General features: G+C 43.5%; 1 long non-coding RNA gene across 1 annotated transcript in view; it reads left to right on the forward strand.

Annotated features, from left to right (window-relative positions):
* The first annotated feature begins 7257 nt into the window (after positions 1 to 7257).
* Positions 7258 to 17949, forward strand: part of LOC126474006 (uncharacterized) — a 398394-nt gene continuing 387702 nt past the window's right edge. Inside the window, exon 1 of the long non-coding RNA XR_007586554.1 lies at positions 7258 to 7577. This is a non-coding gene — a long non-coding RNA (uncharacterized LOC126474006). The remainder of the gene's footprint in view (positions 7578 to 17949) is intronic.

A 17949-nucleotide genomic window follows, 5' to 3' on the forward strand; every position in this document is an offset into this window, starting at 1 on the left:
TTATTTGGAGATGTGTATATGGGGCCTGAAGATGGAATAGTGGAACGCTGAAACTGGTAGCCTTCAAAATAAAATAACAGCTTAGGTTACACGGCTGTTGTTGAATTTCATTGACACTGACAATTAAACTATCCCGTTGAACGCGCGTTTGTTCACGGAGTGTTGCGAGTGAAGTAATGCGACGGACTGAGAATGTAGCAAAGAGAATCATCGATTAACTGTGTTTGTAAACGCGCTGGCTAAGGTGCCAGATGTGGTGTATGTTTGCAGCTTCTGATAAGCTAGTATTCCTACTGTCGAACAATACCGTCGGCTCTTTCCGACATATGGAAATCTTGATCGTAGAGCGTATATCAGAGTTTCCAGCACACTGGGTGAAACAAGTATTCTTCCACGTTCCCATTTTCCTTCTGAACCTGTGGTTCAACAGCCTGTACAAGAACAGCAACACATTGTTGGAATGGTGCAGTGTAATCCTACTACCAGTACACGTATCAGCACGTATCAATGTCCCATGAACACATATATGGCGAATATTACACGCCAAAAACTTTTACCCGTTTCACTTTCAGCGTGTCCACACTTTTCGTATTGGCGACAATGCCACACGACTTGAGACTTGAGTTTGTCACTGGTTAAATGACATTAATACTGTTCACTGATAAAGTCACATTTGTACGGAATGGAATCAGCAAAATATGTAATAGTCATCGATGGTCGCACGAAACTCCACACGCTACAATGGAAACCAATTTCCGACATCATTTTTCTTCCAAAGTTTGGTACGGCATGATCAGTAACATGTTGATAGGTCCAGTAATTCTAGAAGAGCAATTGACGGGACAGAGTTACTTTTATTTTTCGGAAAATTCATTTGTTGAACACCTTGAGAACTGTTTTTTAGGCATGCGGACTCCAATGTACTTCCCGCATGATGGAACCATTCCAAGTTTTACCACACGTGTGAGGAAACAGCTCACCCGCACTTACCCTAATCGCTGAATTGATCGTGGTAGTACAGTTAAGTGGCCAACGAGATCGCCAAACCATGCGCCATTAGGTTTTTTTTTATGGGTTTGGATGAGATCCGAGGTGTACAAATGAAAGTTTAATACGCGAGATGAACCGCATGGTCGCATCATGGACTCTGCTGCGCTCAATAGGGAACGCACAGATACAATGAGACAAGCAACACAATATGTTCTTCCAAGAGTGTACATATGCACTGACGTTGACGATGGGATATTCGAACATTTATTGTGAACTTCGCAACAGTTTTATATGATATACGATAGTGCTTAGATGTGAATGTGTTAAAAACACGTATTTATCCATTTTTTATTTGTAGAATGTATGTTGTTATGTTTACTAACTGTTGTACATGCGTGCCGGACAATGTATTAAATAATACAGAAAATAAACAACAATGTACGTCAAATGCGTTCCACTACGGAAATCACTTGGAATAGAACATATGTCTATATGAAGTTCTTTGCTTCAAATGATCGTTCCTGTCATATCCCTAAATATTGACCATTCCTCCTGGGGCTCCCTGTTTAGAGAAGTACTAGCACCATTGTTAAATTTCATGATGGCAGTACGTACGAGTATCTGAAAATAAAAATTATTTTGATAAAATTTTCCATCGCCTCACATGGTTAAATGTCCACTAGTTTACTGCCGACTGCTCCTTGGCTGTTTCCAAGTTGTGTTTGTTGTGTGATTGTTGCTGCCGCCCTTATATAGCTTCGCTGCTGTCTGTTGTGTCAATGGTGCTCACTCCAGCACCATATGTGGTAATGTTTTTGTCACACACCCGCTGCGCTCGCATCAGCCTTCCAGTGCTCGTCTCCCAAGCTGAGCTTAGGTGCATGCCACCATCTCTATTGAGGCTGTTGTTAAAAATTTATCTTTCTCTTCTTTTGTAGCGTTGCCCCACGAACCATTTGTTCGTTTAATAACGGACGTCCTGTGGAATGCTGTTCGGTGTCCGTTTTCCAGAACAGTTTCTGCTTCCAGTGATCTCTCAGGATTCCGTACTTGTAAACACCTCCCGTGGTCCGTACTGCGCTATTAATTGTACTCACAGTCTCTTCGACATAAAAGTGTAACACTCACATTGTCGTTTGTAAATTCCTAGCTTTCTGAGGCCTACACCGTCTTTCACAGTCCTCATAAGTCCTCTAGGTTTTGATGGTGGACAGAAGATTGAATCCACTTTACGCCTCTTTAGGAACCGAATAATCTTTCTTCTTACTGAGCCACAGAAAGACAAATACGCAAGCTTTTACCTATCCCCATTGAGGATTTTCTAATTACGTGTCTTGTGTGAAATGGCTTAGGAAATTTATCGGTTGCTGTAATCAGTTTCCTTGTATACTGCCCATACGTAGCTCAGTTCCTTCAGCAGTCTCTCGATACCTGAAACGGCTACTGTTCGATACACCAAGATCCTCAGATCAGAGAGTTTTGCGATGGGTGTTGGTAGCTGGTAGCGTGCTGACGCAGATCTGTGTGACTGAGCTTCCGGTAAACACTGTGTCTCAGACATTCATTTCCTTTTCTGTGGAAGATGACGTCAACGAAAGTTCAGGTACCGCTCTTATCTATTTGCATCGTGAACGAGATTTTGTCATGGATGTTACTGATGTAATCTCAGAACTCTCCCAGCTTTTACGTGCAGGAGGCCAAACAAGGACCGTGTCGTCAACAAAACGATAATAACCAAATAAGCTTTTCTGGAGTCGTGTCCAAGGCGATGCTCTCAAATTATGACTGGAATCAAGGGCTCCTCGCCATGATGCCATCCGTCTCGTTAAAATACTCTCCACCATACAAGAAAGACAATGACGTCAGAGTGTACTTAAATAAATCTGGTACAAAAATCATTTTATGAAGTTTAATCGCAATTGCAGGATCTTTCTGACATTAGGACACTAGCTGTGTTAGGCATGAAGATACTACTTATGGCTGACATTGGAAAATTTGTGCCGGACCCTGAGTCGAACCCGCATTTCTCACTTGTCGCTATCTGTCACTTCGATGCATTACTTAATACTTACTGTTACCTGTAGTTTCTCCGCAGTTAATTAATGACTGTATCACATGAATAATAAGAGAAGACAATTTCATTTATGAGAAAAGGACGACAATAATTGCTACATAAACAAAGAATCTATTTGCGATATCAATACTTCCATAAACTGTGTAGGTGATGAATGTAAAGCCACTGAGAAAAAGGTGAAGGGGGAGTTTTCTTTCGTAATATTCTTGATAAGCTGTCTCTTGTTCTTGGGAATTCAAGCTGAGCAGATGTACAGTGTCGACTCCACCTTTTATTCCACTGATTCAAGGAACCACGTTGTCTCCTAATCATTTATTCCGTTTACGTTGTGTTTTGTATAGAGGGGAAAAACAGGCGAGGTTGGCTGCGGATTGTTTGGTCACCATTGGTGTTCTTTCGTTAATTGATTTTATATTAAGAGTCAGAACCCTTATGAAATATTTAATCCGATCATTTATCTTCTGTACACAGTATTTTATAGTGACAATTACGAAGGTCTAATCGGTTACTGTCTCTGAACAGTGACCTCTCTGAACCTACTCATTGGCGGGATGTAACGCAAATGACCCTGCAATAAGGTAATCTGGGCATCACAATCATATGAACGTCGATATGCTCCACCGCAGCGTGTAATTTAAGCACAAACCAGCCACCCCCAATGTCGGTTGCCGCCATGTCACGATTAATATGCTATAGTGAATTGCATCATTTACAGAGCTGGCCGGAGTGGCTGTGCGGTTCTAGGCGCTACAGTCTGGAGCCGAGCGACCGCTACAGTCGCAGGTTCAAATCCTGCCTCGGGCATGGATGTGTGTGATGTCCTTTGGTTAGCTAGGTTTAATTAGTTCTAAGTTCTAGGCGACTGACGACCTCAGAAGTTAAGTCGCATAGTGCTCAGAGCCATTTGAACCATCATTTACAGATTGTTAAATTAATATCGCATCTTTGAGAAATCTGAAGCGCAGTTCTCTCACTGCAAGACGTAAGACAACGCCACAGTCTTAACCACTTTGGCTATCCGAGCGCCCTTCCAGCAGCGACAGAAACTTCCATACTTCATACCGTCTACGACCCCAACATTCGTAACCATACGTGGGATTAGCCACAAGGCTTCAAGGTCACAAAGGTATTAAACTTTAGCATTACGATTATCATTTTGCTCCTCGAGGCTTGATCGTTTAGCCGAAATTGTTAAGGCGACCACTGACGATAAGTAGGAATTGCGGGTTCGAGTCCCGGTCCGGCACAAATTTTCTTGTCACGAACGGGGAATATCTTTACACCTAAGGTAGCTAATGTCAGAAAGATTCAGTTGCGAATAAATTTCATAAATTTAGAGCGGCTGCTAGCTGTCGTCCCGCAAGGCGAACAAGTCAAGGTTGCTACTTCATTGCATTTTTGTTCGCATTTTGCTGAGATATCTAATTCTATAATTAAGAGAAAATGTTGTTATAGTTGGATCTTATGGGCCTGAACTGTACCAAGAGCAACCATTTGTTTATGATGCAGTTAATGAGGGTCCAGTTGATTCTAATGGTGGAGATGAAAAAGATGCTGTTATTGTCAGTGATCACCGACACATCCGAGTTGGCAGGAGAGGAAAACGATGATCAGGTCAGCGTTAGTTATTATCTGTGAAACGATGCGAAAAAGATTGTATGAGTAAGGAGCAATTCGATGTTGGATCAAGAAAATGTTTTCGCATAATGAGTGTCTTGTGGTACTGTCTATACATAAATCACATTTGGGTGATTGTAACTTCAGTTATATCATTCAGTAGCTTTGGGCGGAAAAAATTAATTTCAGTATTGTATGACTCAATACTTACAACTGAATGTGACATTGCGGTTGATAATGGAAGTAGGACTAAAGAAACATCAAGACACGTTCATAGGATTTGTCGTCCTGGCGAAAGTGTACGACATTATCAAATGGCATAAGATGTTCAAAATTCTCAGAAAAAGTGGGGTAAGCTATAGGGAAAAACGGGTAATACATAATATGTACAAGAGCAGAGAGGGAGCAATAAGACTGGAAAACCAAGAAGAAAGTTCTCGGATTAAAAACAGTGTAATACATGGATGCAGTCTGTCGCCGCTTCTGCTCAATCTGTGTGTCGAAGAAGCAATGACGAAAATAAAGGAAAGGTTCAAGAGTGGCATTAAAATTCAAGGTGAAAGGATACCAATGATAAAATTCACTGATGACATTGCTATCCTGAGTGAAAGTGGAGAAGAATTACAGGATCTTCTGAATGGAATGGACAGTGAAATTAATACAGAATATGGAATAAGAGTAAATCGATGAAGGGCGGAAGTATTGAGAAAAAAATGGTTCAAATGGCTCTGAGCACTATGGGACTTAACTTCTGAGGTCATCAGTCCCCTAGAACTTAGAACTACTTAAACCTAACTAACCTAAGGACATCACACACATCCATGCCCGAGGCAGGATTCGAACCTGCGACTGTAGCGGTCGCGCGGTTCCAGACTGTAGCGCCTAGAACAGCTCGGCCACCCCGGCCGGCGAAGTATTGAGAAGTAGCAGAACTGAGAACAGCGAGGAACTTAACATCAGGGTTGATGGTCATGAAGTGGACGAAATTCAGCAAACTAGGCAGCAGAATAATGGATGACGGACGGAGCAACGACATAAAAAGAAGATTAACTCTGGCAGAAGCGTCATTTCTGGGCGAGAGAAGTCTACTAGCATCAAACATTTGTCTTAATTTGATGAAGAAATTTCTGCGAATGTACGTTTGGAGCACAACATTGTATGGTAGTGAAATATGGACTGTGGGAAAACCTGAACAGAAGAGAATTGAAGTACCGTATTTGAGATGTGTTGTGACAACAGAACGTTAACAATTAATTGGAGTAACAAGGTGAGGAACAAGGAGCTTGCTTGCATAATCGGCGAAGAAAAGAATATATGGAAAGCACTGACAGGAAGAATGAATAGTAGGGTAAGACAAGCCGTGCGGTCTAACGCACTGCTTTCCGCACGCGAAGGCGCGCGGTTCGCAGCACCAATCCGCCCGGCGAGTTCCGGTGTGTCGGCCAGTCTGTGAATATTTTTTTAAGGCAGTTTTCCTTCTGCCTCGTGCGAATGCGGGCTGGTCCCCCTTACTCCACCTCAGTTACACTATGACGGCGATTGCTGCGCAAACACTGTCTCCACGCACGCGTACACCATAATTACTCTCCTACGCAAACATTTGGGTTCAAAAAATGGCTCTGAGCACTACGCGACTTAACTTCTGAGGTGATCAGTCACCTAGAACTTAGAACTAATTAAACCTAAGTAACCTAAGGACATCACACACATCCATGCCCGAGGCAGGATTCGAACCTGCGACCGTAGCGGTCGCTCGGCTCAAACATTTGGGGCTACATTCGTCTGGTGTGAGACGTTCCCGGCGGGGTCAACTGGGGGCCGAACTGCACAATAACCCTGGGTTCGTTGTGGGGCGGCGGTGGGGTGAATGGACTGCTATAGGCGGTTGTGGGGTTGTGGATGAAGAGGTTGGCACAGGAGAGGAATTCGTGGGGGGCGGGCCGCATCAACCAGTCACAAGACTGATGACTCAGATCATCATCATTATGTGAGTAATAATAAATAAAATTGCATTTTATTGTTGTTACTATGTATTAATAACATATGGTAACTAATCTCACTGTCAAATATTCAAAATATATGAAAAATTGCACGGGGTGTACTTCGTGCCACACACCACTACCGTAAGAATTCCATGCCACACGACTGCCGGATTAATTTGTGTATTTGTATATTTTATGTCATCTTGTGGTTTGAAGGAACAAAACGTCCTCTGCACGGTGAAGTTGTTATACGTTACAAGTTGCGTGTGTATTCTGGAAGTTCTAAAGGTTCGACGCCGTATGTCAGTGTGCGGCAAGCGGCGGAGGGTTAGCTGCTTTCTTGCCTGAAAATGACAGCCTCTCACGCTCGCATAGAATGGACGACTGGAACAAATACAAGAGAGGAAAACAGAGTGGCGCCGGACTGGTGGTTTTGGCATCGGGCGTCAGCGCCGGTGGCTGCGGAGTGCGCATGCGCCGGAGGGAGGGGGGCGTCCCGGGCGAGGCGCCGCGGCGCTGTGGTCCCCTCCGCCGCCGCCGTCGGCGTCGCCGCAGCCGCTGGCGCTAGCCAACCGCCCGCAGTCGGTGCCCGCGTCGCGCGCGACCAACCGCCAACGCCGCTGCCGCGCCGCGCTGCGCTGCGCTGCGGTAAACTCGCGCCGGTCGCTGGTTCGCAGCGACCTCCTCACTACCGTCGTCATTACCTAGCCTGTGTCCTCTGGTCAACTCGTCTCCGTGAGACGCCAGTGGATAGCCACTGCTCGGATCAGGGCAGTCGACAGTTCCCGACACAACGTCTGCCACGTGTAGCTGATGATGAGACTATCGGCAAAGGAACGTCTTTGCTGAAGAGCTTCGGTGCTCAGGACTCTGCGCTCTTATACCTGTCTGCTGCCGCCAGCATCCGCATCTAGGTGAGCATTTTGCGGAAGTTAGCCGTTTCTCGACATCCTTGAATGTGTGTTCACTGAGTCGTTGAGCATCCTCAGCTGTATTAACAGAGCATGGTACTGACCAAAGCTACGAATGTCTCTAAGTTTTAATTCACAACAATGTTGCCAAATTATGCTCTTAAATGACAACACGATCATCAATAATAGGACAACTAAGTACCGTCAAGAACATTTCTTATATGATCCATCTCGTAAATCTACGTATTTACGACTTAGTTTTCATGGTAATTCGCGTAAGTATCCAAATTCTTTGAGTTGCTCCTGAATCGTAGCCAAATACTTATCCCTTGTCTATATTTATCGTGGCAGCATTTCGTGCAAACTTACTTTACAAACCAACTGTCACATCTGTAGGAACAAAATGTTCTCGCGCCATCTTTCGCCAGTTTGTTTGAGGCAGTAACCTTGTTAATAAGTGCTAACTAAGAGTCACTGTTAAACGAAATCACGCCATTGTCAAAGGTTTTCGATTTTTAACCTCTTCCGTGGTAGCAGTAGAAAACTGTTTATCCATGTAATATTTTTGTTACGTGTAACTGACGATACAGAGCGCTGAAAGTCTTTGCGGTTGCTAATGATACCTCGTGGAAAATGAGCAAAGTGTTGGCACGCATATCATTTGCGTTAAATGGGTTCTATTTGCAGGTAAACGTCACCAGTTCCGTGTGCCATATGCGATACGGGGAAGCGAAGAGGCTAGGACCGTTTTGTGCTTTATCTCGCTAATCAGTAAATTTCCTAAAAGAACGGAAATGTTATTAGAGAGTATTGCATAAGATATACTTAGGAGAACGTGACACAAACATGCGCTGCAATCTCAACCGTTACAAAAATTCATATGTTAGTAACTTTCTAGAATGATAACGTCGTTACCACGCTGCTTTGTTTTATCATCTATTCGTACTTGAAGAGTAATTTTCAAAAATGCCACTGCCACAACCCTATTTGCAATGTCGATACTACTAACTAACGTCTAAATTCTACTTTACCCTGCACACAACCTCTAAATACAAGGCAAAAATGAAATGAAATAGTATGAGAGTTGGCGTAATACGGCTTGTAATGGAGCAAAATCTATAAAATACAACAAATACGAGGGCGTGTTGAAAAGTAATTCCTTGGAGTTTTTGCGTGAAAAATCTTAAGGATTTTTAAATAAACCAAACGTTACCATCGTTCTATACATTTATACTTCATGTGTACATCTTTGCAGCCCTCTGCCCCCAGGGATTCCGAATTGTAGCGTATAACTTGGCGCGGTCTAACGTAACTATGTCGGTGCGTGAGAAACAGCGTGCTGTAATCGACTTTCGAATTCGAAGAGTTCGTTCATACATGGAGCATTCTCACCTTTAACATGAAAATGCCATATCACACAGGAGCGCAGCAGACATCTGCAACAATCCGACGCCTTGGCTTCACTGTCATCGACAATCCACCGTACAGTCCCGAATTGTTCCCATGCGATTTGCATCTGTTTCCAGAACTTAGGAAGACTTGACTTTCATAGTGACGAAGCAGAGCAAGCAGTGAAGATGTGGCTCCGTCAACGAAGTCATTCTACATAGACGGTAATAGTAAGCTTGTATCTCATTGAGAGAAATGTGTTTGTCACCCGGACTAAAAAAGTAACATGTTAAAGCCATTCGTTTTCTTTAAAAAGCTGTAAGCGATTTTACATACAAAATTGGAAGGCATTACTTTTTAGCACGCCCTCGTAATTTACTGGCGCCACATATTTTCCAGCTGCTTCAAAGAACTGTGTGTTGGAATCACTTGAGAGCATGTGTTCATGATTTTACCTTTAGGAATTGTTCACAGAACCGTGTATGACTGTTACCTATAAAAGTAGCCGGTGACTTCAAAAATGACTTACTTTTGGAATTACGTTAGTCTTCATAATCAGATTATCACGTCAATATGATTTTAAACTGACAAGTGTAAAGAGAAGCTATCCATGAACATGAGAGCTATAGAAGATGCTTCGTAAATTTAATCCATCCACTGGACTGCCACAGAAGAGATTCAGTACATTTTATCACATAATCTGATGCTATGATCTTTCATTGTCGAAACGAACTCAGAATTCACACAGCCGAAGTACCACCACACTAACCGGCAATTATACAACATCAGATTCTTGAGAGAGCGAGTCGTCGGCTCTTAAGGCGGGCCATGTGGGCAGAGATTCTGCGGCGGCCCACTTCACGGCACGCCCTCTGGACCGGGGCGGCGCGTGCGGTCGCGTCTGCAGACTGACTGGCGCCGGCCGCCACGTTGCAAATGGCGTGGCGCAGAGGCGAGCGCACGCCGCATTTCCCACTAGTGGCTGACTGGCTGGCGGGTAGCTGAGGGCCTGCCAGTCACGGCGGACGGGGACGGCCGCTGGCGGCGCGATCGATGTCTTCGGCGTGACCGCCGGCTGCGTGTCGCTCCCTGCCCTGGAAGCCTCATTGAATATTTATCTACCCAAACAATGAGCACCTTGGGGTCGCTTCAGCGGAAACTTAAGCAGGATCGTTAGATTTTCTTCACGAGATAGCAAGGAAGGTGCCATCGTAGAGACTTTATGAGGAGTCTTATTGAGTGATGAGGGAAAGTTTTATTGACATTACTAGGTGAAATTTACATCAGGAGGAACAAGGAGCTCGGAGGTACAATGCACGGGAATTTCTTACGGTTCTGCCATCTGTGACATTTGTAGGAAAATTTGGAAACTTGTGGTAAGTTCTACAGGACCAAACTGCTGAGGTCAGCGGTCCCTAAGCTTACACACTACTTAAACTAACTCATGCTAACTGACGCCAAGAACAACACACACACCCATGCACGAGGGAGGACACGAATCTCGGACGAGGGGGAGCCGCGTGAACCGTGACAAGGCGCCCAAGGCGTCGCTGCTACCACGCGCGGCCATCTGTAGGTGACAGCTATTTACTGACGTGTAGGCCAACAGGACACCCCTAGTACAGACAAACAGCTATCAACGTAGTTGCCATTCACCAGCCTTGACCACACTGACCACACAGTCTCAAATAAATAAATAAATAAATAAAAATGTTCAAATGTATGTGAAATCTTATGGGACTTAACTGCTAAGGTCGTCAGTCCCTAAGCTTACACACTACTTAACCTAAATTATCCTAAGGACAAATACACACACCCATGCCCGAGGGAGGATTCGAACCTCCGCCGGGATCGGCCGCACAGTCCGTGGCTACAGCGCCTTTGACCGCTCTGCTAATCCCGCGTGGCATCACACAGTCTATTGAAAATTGAGTCATAAAATTTCTTTTTGTCTTTTAATTGGTTAGTGATAATCAACAAGGTTTTCCACAAATAAACGACGTCGGAACGGCGTGTAACATTAAAGTAAGCAGCTGCTTCTTATCCTGATCTGTAGATGGCAGATGTCGACTGAAGCGAGTTATTTGTTGTGTGACTGTTCCAGTACATAACCAATTAGAGATTAAGAATTTCTGTCAGTCAGTGTGTTGTTCTCCATTGCGACCATAATATTCTTTTTCTCCTACTATTAGCATCAAACCGCCTTTCGAGATCTTGCGTTACCGGTACACACGCCACTGTATGTGCTACCAGTATGTTCCAGTATGCTGCGAATAAAAACGGGATTCTTCTGGCGCTCATGCCTCCGGTTCTATTGGTGACAGAAAGGTAGGGTCAAATATATTGTAAAGGCCTTGGGCTAGGTACCATTCGTACGTGCGACAAAAGAATCGTCATACTGTAATTACCCTACAGCACATTGCCAGTTTTTGAATTACACGCTTCCTTTAACTTAGGCAAATGTTTCTTTTCGTTTCTTTTTTGCATCAGATGTCCTCTACGGCGCGCCTTAAGCAGTTTAAGAAAGCATCATTTAGTTCATGGGCGGTTCCTGAGAAAGCAGGAAACAAGCGTTTTTCACAATTTTTCAACACCTTCAGCACCGGACACCTAAATAGCTAAACGCAAGAAATTGCTCAAATTTTAACAGACAGTTATATAGAAATGCCATCTTCCAGTTTAAAAAAATCTTTATCGGTTATTGAGAAGCACCCCAAAACCGAGACACGGCTTCCAAGACGTCTATGCACAGCAAATGGTTCAAATGGCTCTGAGCGCTATGGGACTTAACTTCTGAGGTCATCAGTCCCCTAGAAATTAGAACTACTTAAACCTAACTAACCTAAGGACATCACACACATCCATGCCCGAGGCAGGATTCGAGCATGCGACACAGCAAATGGCTGTCATTCTTATGATATATTGCTAAGATCCCGATCTCTAAAAACCTTAAAGATTTTTCTTGATATCTTTATTCGTTCCCGAGACACAGCGGTTCAAATATGCCATTATTGTACACGTAAAATACTCAGGTAAAATGCGGTGTGGTGCGGAAACGTAGTTTATAAAGTGACCTAGGACGGAGAGAGATGTGTAAAGTGTTTCTGTCACTGACAGAAGGGTACTGTGAACTCCATGTTGTAGTACTGAAGTGCATGCAAATTTTTGTGTATGTAAAATCAGGTCTGAGGTGTAAAATTAATTTTGCTTAATTTCAAATTCACATAAGTAAACTATCAAAATTTTATTGACCTACAAAGTTATTTTCATGTGAATGAGATTCCCTGCTGTAGCAGGGAAGAGAAGTGTACCAGCGGAAAGGAGACTATGCTCCAGTTTAAATACTGACTGCAGTGGGATAACACCTGCCTCATTCTACCTTTCTTGGCACCTTTAAAAATTTAAAAAAAATTATGCAAACGTATTCGCTCTTTTTATACTGTGAGAGAAAGAGGCAGTGGCAATGCAAAATTAACGGAAATGTAATAAATGCTATAAGACAGTGGACAGTGGTTATGGTGTTGAAAGAGCGAAGAGGACAATGACAGTGTGAAAGAAAGAGACGGATACAGCTGTTGTGTATCATAGTTGATTGTGACAGAACAGTGGTAGGACGAAAGTGAAAAGTGCACGTGGGAGAGGAACAAAGAGAAGGAGAAAATGGAAATACGTGGGAGCCAGTGATAATGAGAGACGGAGTCCACGACAATGACAATGAGGACGGGAGAGACAGTGACTATGAGAAGAGACACCAGTAGTGCGAAGGAATGAATGAGATAATAGCTGTAAGAGAGAGCAAGAGGGAGGCAGTGGCAGTGAGAGGAGGGAACGAAGGACACTACGACTGTGCCACAGGAGACAGTGACAATGGAGAGATGCAAAGAGACAACGACAATGTTGGGCTGTATGAGTGCGCGAGAACTGGCAAGCGGGACTCGCTGGGTATGAGCGACTTACTGCGATGGACTAGTGGGTGTGAGCGAGTTACTGTAGAGTAGCTTGTGGGAGTGAGAGATGAGTTGCATGTTAAGAAGACAGCGAATATGTTCGCGTGCCAAAATTTTTTGGGAAATTTTTTAGATGCTGAGGAAGGTTGAATAAGGCAGCTGGTACCCCACTTTTCAGTCTTTTAAACAGGATCATATTTGCCTTTCTTGTGCTCCAGCAGGAGTATTTTTTCCGCTGGTTCAAAAATGGCTCTGAGCACTATGGGACTTAACATCTATGGTCATCAGTCCCCTAGAACTTAGAACTACTTAAACCTAACTAACTTAAGGACATCACGCAACACCCAGCCGTCACGAGGCAGAGAAAATCCCTGACCCCGTCGGGAATCGAACCCGGGAACCCGGGCGTGGGAAGCGAGAACGCTACCGCACGACCACGAGCTGCGGGCTTTTCCGCTGGTGGCTTAAATGATATTCTGGATACATTTTATTGTGCTTCATTTAGATATTATCATTTCATGAACCTTAGACATACTGTCACGTGTAAAACCACATCAAAGCTAAAAAGGCGGGAGTCCAAGTTATGACGTCGGCTTAAGGAGACAGTGAAATTGTATCCTCAGACAACCAAGGCCGCCCAGCCGATAGTATTTATTCTGGGCGAAACTCTGCCGGAATGATTAAACGACAGATCCTTGAATACTTGTGGAGTGTTTGAGATTGACGATATGCTGGCAATTACGTCTTTTGTGAGACAGAAGATAAGATTCCAGGGAAATGTTGGCAATGAAAACATAATTTTATGTCGGCGAAGAAACAATTTATGCCAAGGAGATGTACAATGAATCACTTTTATATTTGGGCAATCTATGATGTAAATATGTGTGCATTATCTCTAACGTATTTGTCAGTAAAGTGAAATAATTAATCATTTTGGGATACTTCGGCGTATTTATTTTAAAAATATTGTTCACAGATAATTATTAGACGCAAAGAAATATTCAAAATCGAAAGCTATGTGCAACCAAAACACAAGATTCTTCTTACTGATTTAACTACCATACTTATCTTCTTCTCACTTTTTTCAAATGTTCGTGCACTCAAGCCGTATCCCAGTCTCTTGCTTTATTGGTCTTTGAGCTGTCCTCTTCCTACAACCTTCTTATCATAACAGCCTCTGCCTCATTTTTAGGCAAAAATTTCTGTGAAATCTGAATAGAACAAAGATGCAGATATTGTGAAGGCATTTCAATAACATTAGGGCAGTTAATAACACTGGAACTATTGCGTCATACGTTTCAGACAGTTATGTTCGTACTATCTAGAGCGATATGGGACACTGTTTTTCAGCAGTTACTAATAAAATATTCCCTACAATAGTCAGGCAGTTTTAATCAAACCTCGTCAATAAATGTTCGTTCGCCAACTGCAGCTCAAGATACGGGGACTATTCGGAAAGTAAAGAACGAGCGGTCGCGAAATGGAAACTGCAGTGAAAATCAAAACTCTTCTATTTGCAACAGTTAGCTACACCTTCTGAGATTGACGATATGCTGGCAATTACGTCTTTTGTGAGACAGAAGATAAGATTCCAGGGAAATGTTGGCAATGAAAACATAATTTTATGTCGGCGAAGAAACGATTTATGCCAAGGAGATGTACAATGAATCACTTTTATATTTGGGCAATCTATGATGTAAATATGTGTGCATTATCTCTAACGTATTTGTCAGTAAAGCGAAATAATTAATCATTTTGGGATACTTCGGCGTATTTATTTTAAAAATATTGTTCACAGATAATTATTAGACGCAAAGAAATATTCAAAATCGAAAGCTATGTGCAACCAAAACACAAGATTCTTCTTACTGATTTAACTACCATACTTATCTTCTTCTCACTTTTTTCAAATGTTCGTGCACTCAAGCAGTATCCCAGTCTCTTGCTTTATTGGTCTTTGAGCTATCCTCTTCCTACAACCTTCTTATCATAACAGCCTCTGCCTCATTTTTAGGCAAAAATTTCTGTGAAATCTGATAGAACAAAGATGCAAATATTGTGAAGGCATTTCAATAACATTAGGGCAGTTAATAACACTGGAACTATATGCGTCATACGTTTCAGACAGTTATGTTCGTACTATCTAGAGCGATATGGGACACTGTTTTTCAGCAGTTTCTAATAAAATATTCCCTACAATAGTCAGGCAGCTTTAATCACACCTCGTCAATAAATGTTCGTTCGCCAACTGCAGCTCAAGATACGGGGACTATTCGGAAAGTAAGGAACGAGCGGTCGCGAAATGGAAACTGCAGTGAAAAACAAAACTCTTCTATTTGCAACAGTTAGCTACACCTTCCAGTTACTTCTCTACATAGCTGCCATCCCGACTTAGAGATCAGTCGTAGCGTTCTGCCAACTTTCTAATATCCTCGTGATAGAAGGCAGCTTCCTATGTTTTTGTACTCTGAACTGCAGCTCGTTCTCTCTCCCAAAATGTGGTCTTCATACCCAGCGGCACATACGAGCACAGAGGAACATCAGGGGGATCCAGAGCCGGACTGTATGGTAGGTGATCAAGCACTTCCCATCGAGAGCGCTCCAGGAGTCTCCATACTGCCGCTTCAGTGTGCTTGCCGGCCGGGGTGGCCGAGCGGTTCTAGGCGCTACAGTGTGGAGCCGCGCGACCGCTACGGTCGCAGGTTCGAATCCTGCCTCGGGCATGGATGTGTGTGTTGTCCTTAGGTTAGTTAGGTTTAAGTAGTTCTAAATTCTAGGGGCCTGATGACCTCAGCTGTTAAGTCCCATAGTGCTCAGAGCCATTTTTTTTCAGCGTTCTTCCGAGAACTGTCATGAAGAAGGAACTGCATGACAGGTACATTATGCGGTGTTGCATGAAACCCGGCGAAATCTTTCGGCAGGCACCCATACTTGGCGAGAGACACTATTTTCTAGACATCCTTACACGCTCACTGTGCGCTCAGAAATGAGAAGAGAGATGTGACATACTAGAGACCGGAGAACTAGAGACATTGTCCAACACATCTAGACAAAACTGCATCAGATTTCCTCAGTGGTTTCATTTCCCGACGGATCGTTCCTTGCTTTGCGAATAGCCCACGTGTATAAGCTCAACAGACAAAAATTAGTCACCCGAGTGCGCGCACACAGATGAGTAGTTAAGCCTTTACAGATGGTGCGACGATCGAGTCACGTGCTCAATCGCGCGCGCGGCCTCTATGTGAGCACAACGCAGTAGCGATCAGTGGGATATTTACGATTCACGCGGACGTTGTACGAAAACATGGTAAATGTAAGGAGATGACAGAGCGGCAAAACTGGAAATCGTGTTTGGCCGTGCCCATGGCCATACAGCGTGTGAAGTTGCTGGATTTGTTGGCGTTTCGCGGCGGACTGTTCAACGTGTCTGTAGTCAGTGGTATAACACACTTGGCCACGAAACACGGCATCGGAATTACGTCCAGAAAAAAGATCCTGACTGAGAGGGACCGGAGACTCTTTTGTAATATAGTATACATTTACGTACGCGAGCATTTCAATTGGCGTTAGGTGTGTTTTCGGTAAGAGGGCGCTCCTCATGTCCTGGGGACTGCTATAGTTCTGCGTGTGACCTGTTTCTGATGTAAGGAGGTGACATGTATTCGCCATCGGCTGGAAATTAGGAAAGATACGAGACAGCAGCAGCATCCGATAGCCCCAGATCGTGGATGCGCGACCCTTGGGATATTACACCTCCGAGGTAGTGCAGGCACTGGACTATCCACGTTCAACTATTATGGTGTACCATGAGTAGGGAAAGATGGGGTAAAGAGGCCATTCCAAAGGAAATTGAATTTTCGCCAAACAATGGGTATTGATAGAAGCCCGTTACTTAATATTTTGAATCTATGTATTACAAGGTACCACACCGAATGTTTGTAAGTAAAAATATGTATAATGAGTACGACCAATATTCATTGTTCTGAGTCCTTATGTAATGTTCACTTTTTTCCAGCCTAAGGGCATAAAACGGCCATCATGGATGTGTATACTCCGAAAGTGGGCAGCAACGTTCTTTTGGCTGAAGTAACTCCACCGGATTGGCGTCTGCCTTTTAGGTGCAAATACTTTGCTGTTCTTGAATTGATCAGTCAACGCTTTCATCCACATTATAAATGTGACGAGGAGGATCAAATCGTTTTTTTAGCAGTGTTTTAAGGATATCAGAAAAATTGTCTACGTTGATCTTGCTAATTACTTGTTATGGTGCTGCCTTTGCCTGCCATCTCCGGCTCACTTCTAAGACGATGCGATATTTTCTCCACTCTCCCAACTAGAATGCGCATCTCCATAGACCTTTCCTCAAAAATTCAGTAATTCGCTTTTTCATTTCCAAAACATAATCAACGATCTCTTGTTTTTGTTCATTACGGAAAGCACACCATAAGGTATCCTTAATCTTTTTGAAATCTGTTGTATATTTTTCCCAAGAACTCTTTATTTCGGTGTATTATGTAGAACATGAAATTTATTTGCTGTTGAAGAAGGGATCGTATCCTTCTTTCCCGCTTCAATATCATTTTCTATCTTAACAGAGGCCCATGATTGTTGCTCTGATTTCCGGACACATTTTCTTGATGTCCTAGTGCTTGCATCAAAACGAAGCCGCTGCAGCGGACTGCAGTCAATCGAATATTTGTATTAGCTCAATTGTAACAGAGCGGAGTTCATTATGTGTTCCCATCTCTCGCCGTGAGAGGGTACCTCCAGCGCCGTCGAACATTATTGTTTTGTTCGTCCAAATACACTCCTGGAAATTGAAATAAGAACACCGTGAATTCATTGTCCCAGGAAGGGGAAACTTTATTGACACATTCCTGGGGTCAGATACATCACATGATCACACTGACAGAACCACAGGCACATAGACACAGGCAACAGAGCATGCACAATGTCGGCACTAGTACAGTGTATATCCACCTTTCGCAGCAATGCAGGCTGCTATTCTCCCATGGAGACGATCGTAGAGATACTGGATG

This window comes from Schistocerca serialis, chromosome 4 (assembly GCF_023864345.2).
Source record: "Schistocerca serialis cubense isolate TAMUIC-IGC-003099 chromosome 4, iqSchSeri2.2, whole genome shotgun sequence".
In the NCBI taxonomy this organism is placed as follows: domain Eukaryota; kingdom Metazoa; phylum Arthropoda; class Insecta; order Orthoptera; family Acrididae; genus Schistocerca; species Schistocerca serialis.